Source organism: Nicotiana attenuata, chromosome 8 (assembly GCF_001879085.1).
Source record: "Nicotiana attenuata strain UT chromosome 8, NIATTr2, whole genome shotgun sequence".
NCBI lineage: Eukaryota > Viridiplantae > Streptophyta > Magnoliopsida > Solanales > Solanaceae > Nicotiana > Nicotiana attenuata.
In genome coordinates, this window is record NC_031996.1 from 17409604 (window position 1) to 17415855 (window position 6252).

Consider the following 6252-nt stretch of genomic DNA (forward strand, 5'->3'; position numbering starts at 1 on the left):
CTCTCTCTCTCTCTCTCTCTCTCTCTCTCTCTCTCTCTCTCTCTCTCTCTATATATATATATATATATATATATATATATATATATATATATATATATATATATATATATATATATATTAATTATCTAATCATAAACCTATTCGATTTTTCCAGTGCAGATATGTTTTATTCAAATAGGGTATCTTCTTCTCTTTGCCTGTATATTTAAGAGAAATTTTCATAAAGTACTATCTTTTAGTGGTAATTAGCTATCTATAGATACCATTTGCTATATTACGGATTGTAGATACATTTTCTGTTGTTATAAGATGTATTTCATGTATTTAAGCTACAGTATTCATAAATACAGTAGCAAAAGTCGGCGCGAAACGTGGGGCTACAGCTGGATAGACGAATGTATGTGGGTGTATGTGACTGTATTCGACTGTATGTCGTAACGTAAACTGCACAATTCCAGGTCTATTCAGATTTTTTTAACGGAAAGTATATAAATTAACATAATGACTCCTAATATAACTCAACTAACCCAATTACATCACCCATAATCGTTGTTTACGCGAATAATCTGAATTTTTTTTCCTAAAACGTTATATACATCAAAACATAGCATTCGCCGATAGTTTGTTTCTTCCCTTTTCTCTTTTTTTTTTCGTGTGTGCTTCTGTGTTCAACAAATAAAACAGAGAATTGATACATTCATATACAGAAATCGATCAACCAATGATACATGTTGGCTTTTTTTCGCGAATATATTCTGCATATATTTAGTTGGTGTATTAAATCTTAATACATAATTGCAATACGACTATTGTATTAATTCATGATCTCTGAATATATATAAGAATAAAATCTGAATACATAGTTGGTATATGATCTCTGAATATTAAATATATGTATCCGAATACATCTGAATACAGATGAATACAATCAGTTATATACATACGATATGATTGTATTGTAAAAAGATGTAATATTTCATTCATCAGAACTGATTCTTTTTTCTGAATACATATAAATACAACTAAATACAAAACAACTTTTGTATCAGGGATTGTATATGATCTCTTAATATTAAATACATGTATTCAAATACTCCTGACTACATATTAATACAATTTGTTATACACATATGAAGGTCTAAATATGTATTGTATAAAGGTCTCATAGACTCTTAATATATTTAAATACATCTAAATATATATGAAGACAACTTGTAAAATACATATGAATAAAACCTGTGAAAAATATGTGAATATAACCTGGTGAATACAGATAAATACAACCTAATGAATATAGATAAATACAACCTGTTGAAATACAGATGAATACAACCTGTTAAATTAATATTAATGCAACCTGTTGAATCCATATGAATGCAAGATGTTGAATACAGATTAATACAATATGTTGAATACATATGAATACAACTTGGACTTCTTTCAATTTATGATTGTGTAATTTAGTTCTTCTCTCTGAAGCTGTAGTTACTGATACACCTGCAAATTCCGACTCCGCTTGAGTGATTTATAAAGAGAAAGAGGGCCCATCGAAATTGAGTAGTTTGGTGGGTATACCTCTGGTTACCATCTTGTGTGACGTTGAATCCGACATTGGAGAGAAAAATAATAGCTTTCTGTTGAGTAAACAATAACAATGGTTATTGTTTCAGAAGCAAACAAAAATCTATATCCAAATCTAAGAAGCTAAATACTTGTATCAAAATCTAAGAAGCTAAATACTTACCACAAGAACTTGTATCAGAAAATAAAATCGAGATTTTAGAGAGAAATTAACTGGGGAGTGAGAATGAGGGAGACCTAGGCAATGTGGGTAGGAGAAGAAGTTTGAATCGTGATTTTGTAGGAGAAGAGAGTAAAGTGTATCAAAAAAGAGAGAGAGAGAGAGAGAGAACGTGGTTTGTGAATTTTAACGTGATTATGTGAGAGAAAATCAGAAAAAGGAGAGAGAGAAATAATAATTAGCGTATATGGTGGCTTAAGGGTAGGATGTAACCATAAACTGATATTTTGCTATAAAGGGTAAAAGGTAGCTATATAATATAATTTTTAAAATGGTATTTATTTAAAATAAATAGGGTATTAAGCTTTTCTATAGGGTGTAAAAATTCCTATATTTAAGTCATGACATGTTATTTGGATATTTCCAAGGCCCCCTCTTGTTTTCTCTGGGTCGGCACAAAATTTAGACAAAAGCAACTCATACTCTCCCATCAAATATGGGATGTGCTGGGCCGAAAGATAAGCCCAAACGAACAATTGGCAAGAATAGTAAAAGACTTGATTTAACAATTGGCAAATGATGCTTTAGTTGAATTTATAGCCTGTTTGGTCAAACATTTAAAATCAGCTTATTTTGAAAAGCGTTTTGTTAAATGGTATACTTTTAGTGAGAAGCAATTTGTGTTTGTAATCAATTTGAAAAATACTTTTGAGAAATGCTTACCCTTAAAATTGGATAACAATTAAACTTATAATATGGTTTTAAGGCCACGTGATTTCACCTAATACCAATTGATAAATGTAAAAATTAGTGATGAAAATTAACAATAAGATAAAGCAAACCAGTGTTGAAACGTAATTCAGCCCTCAAGTTAGAGTGCCCTCGAACTGGTCGGAACCAAAACAGTTAAGAAATAAGCAAGCTGATGAACAAAAATATGAGCTAAAGAGAAATTGTTATATTTCTTTGATATGTCTGAATCCAAGTGCCTAACAAATGATTTGAACTCCTCTTTATATAGTAGAGGAATTCTAATTGTGGTATAACTCTAATTACAGAAGGAAATCCCATGATTAGCTAATTAACCGTTCTTGATTTGATTCGTTCCGAGATTTCCGCCATGATCTTCGACAACTCAAGGATATCTCGACTTTCTGTTATTATTCTACCTTCGATCTTGCTCGATGTCTGTCTCATTCGGTCTCAATCACTACCAGTCTTGATCTTGACAGGTGCCTCGAATCTTCGAACTCGGTACCTTGTCCTCGTGCCTCGGTCTGATATATTACGGGATCGGTCTTTGATCCTTCACACCGGTCTCGATAAATAAGTAAAATCGGGCGGGCACAATTTTAACCGTATACAGATAGTCCCCTCATTTTTCTGAGTGTAATGATAAGAAACAAATTGAGCCTTCGATCCTTGCCCTATCATGACATCATTCCCGTAACATAAGCGGCAGATTTGACCGAAACGTCCCACCGGTGTAGTTCCCCAGGCATTTAATGCATGCCAGCTGATGGTCGGCCACTAGTGGTTTCGAACCGTCGCCGTGAAACCCATAAATAGGCACTTTTCTCATTTATTCAAACTTTACTTTCAATTTCTTCTAATCTCTAAAGCTTTTTACATTTTTTAAGTTTTTCCATTCAACATGTCACGACCCCAGTTCGCCCTCCGTGAACATGTCGTGATGGCACCTAGTCCCTACGACTAGGTAAGCCTAAAATGCGGAAATAATATAACTTGCGGAACAATAAATTAAACTAAGCAAAAATAGAAGGAAAACTGTATATAAGTGCCACTTGGCATATACAACTCAAACGCGGAAGTCTACAATATCACCCCAAAACCCGGAAACTCACAGGAAACACAGGCTAATAGAAATGTAATACACTGCTCTAAACTCCAGAAAAGTCTACATCAAAGTACGAAAAGTCTAAACGCTACAAGATAGAGTAAGAAGGAGACTCTTCGGTCTGTGGACGCTGCAGATGTACCTCGAAGTCTCCTTAGCTCTCCCTGCCTCAAGGATAGTGCACCTGAGTGGAGGTACCTGGATCTGCACATGAAAAACATGCGCAGGAAGGGCATGAGTACACCACAGTGGTACTCAGTAAGTGCCAAGCGTAACCTCGGTTGGGTAATGACGAGGAAAGGTCAGGGCCCTACTGAGATAAAACATAATATATAATGAGATGAGGAGAAAACAGAATAAATAAAGTCTACAACGAGAATCTAAACAGGATAAATAAGGAAAACAGTAATAGGAAGCAGAAATAGGACAATACCAGAAAGTACTATTCACAACAGGAACAACAACCGGGGATCTCTTGTTATCCCGAGGATCTCTTGGTATCCTCATCATATACACGAGGGATCTCTTGGTATCCCGAGGATCTCTTGGTATCCTCATCATATACACGAGGGATCTCTTGGTATCCCGAGGATCTCTTGATATCCTCAAAAACTTGTAATAACATGTGCCAGGGATCTCTTGGTATCCCACACCTTCAGTACAGAACATATCAAGTGCAGGGGGATCTCCCGGGATGCCTTCCCGTAGTCCCAATTTAAAAACACACAATAACAGCCCAACATAAGGATAATGCTAAACTTAGAACAAGTAATAGAAAATCCTAGCCTAACATACTGCACAGAGTACAAACAAGACAGTTTAAGCACTTACACAAACAAGCCAATAAACATGCTTCTCTAAACTAGCATAGGATAAACTTGCAATTTAAAATAANCCATCGCCATAGGCTTCTCTGAAGCTGGTAAATATGCCAAACTACCCAAACTCTCCGCCCGGCGACTCAAGGCGTCCGCCACCACATTGGCCTTGCCCGGGTGGTACAGAATAGTAATATCATAATCCTTCAGCAACTCTAACCACCTCCTCTGACGCATATTTAGATCCTTTTGCTTGAACAAGTGTTGCAAACTCCGATGGTCAGTATAGATCTCACACGGCACACCGTACAAATAATGACGCCAGATCTTTAAGGCATGAACAATAGCAGCTAACTCAAGATCGTGGACAGGGTAGTTCTTCTCATGTATCTTCAACTGTCTGGACGCGTAGGCAATTACCCTACCATCCTGCATCAACACGGCTCCAAGGCCAACTATCGAGGCATCACAATAGACAGTATAAGACCCCGAAACGGTAGGCAACATCAAAATTGGGGCTGTAGTCAAAGCTGTCTTGAGCTTCTGTAAGCTCGCGTCACACTCCGCTGTCCACTGAAATGGGGCACCCTTCTGGGTCAATCTAGTCATTGGAGCCGTAATCGATGAAAATCCCTCCACAAATCGACGGTAGTAGCCCGCCAAGCCAAGGAAACTGCGAATCTCTGTAGCCGAGGAGGGTCTAGGCCAACTCTGCACTGCCTCTACCTTCTTCGGATCCACCCGAATGCCCTCACTCGATACCACATGGCCTAGGAATGCCACAGAACTCAACCAAAACTCGCATTTTGAGAACTTTGCATATAACTTCTTCTCTCAGGGTCTGAAGCACGGTCCTCAGGTGCTGCTCATGATCTTCCCGACTACGAGAATACACCAAAATATCATCAATAAAAACAATAACAAACGAGTCGAGATATGGTCCTAACACACTGTGCATCAAATGCATAAAAGGTGCTGGGGCATTGGTCAGCCTAAATGACATAACGACGAAAGTACGTTTACGTTAGTACGACCTACGTAACCGGTACCGTTCCGTAAGGGAACGGACGTACGTTTCCGGGTTACGGGTAATTACTTCGGTCGNAAAATGGTGGAAATTCGACTAAGTATGAAATTCCTGGGTCTCAGTTATCGCAATTGCGAACTGGGGTTCGCAATTGCGAACCCCGACCAAATGTGAGAAATTGCGAAGCTGGGTTCGCATTTGCGAACCCTTACTATTTTGCCAGATTTCGCATTTGCAAATATAAAGATCGCATTTGCGATCAGCCTTATTTCGCATTTGCGAGCACAAGGATCGCATTTGCAATCAGTGCCCAGAAATCCCTCGTTCGCATTTGCGAGAAATTGGATCGCATTTGCGATCATATGCCCAGGCCCAAGGCTTCGCAATTGCGGTGCATAGCTCGCATTTGCGAGCTCGCAATTGCGAGGCTCATCTTCGCAAATGCGAAGATCACAGAAGACATCATACCAGATTTTTTTCATGTTCAAAAATGCAATCCGACACCTATCCAAAACTCACCCGAGCCCTCGGGGCTCCGAACCAAATATGCACACAACCTTAAAAACATCCTACGGACTTATCCGTGCGATCAAATCGCCAAAATAACATCATATACATCGAATCAAGCCTCAAAACTCATGATTTCTTCCAAATTTTCATAAAACATCAAATTCCCATTTTAAGTCCGAAACACGTCAAACGATGTCCGTTTTCAACCAAACTTTACAGAAAGTGCTTAAATCATATATAAGACTTGTACCGGGCGCCGGAACCAAAATACAGGCCCGATACCATAGTCTTCAAATCA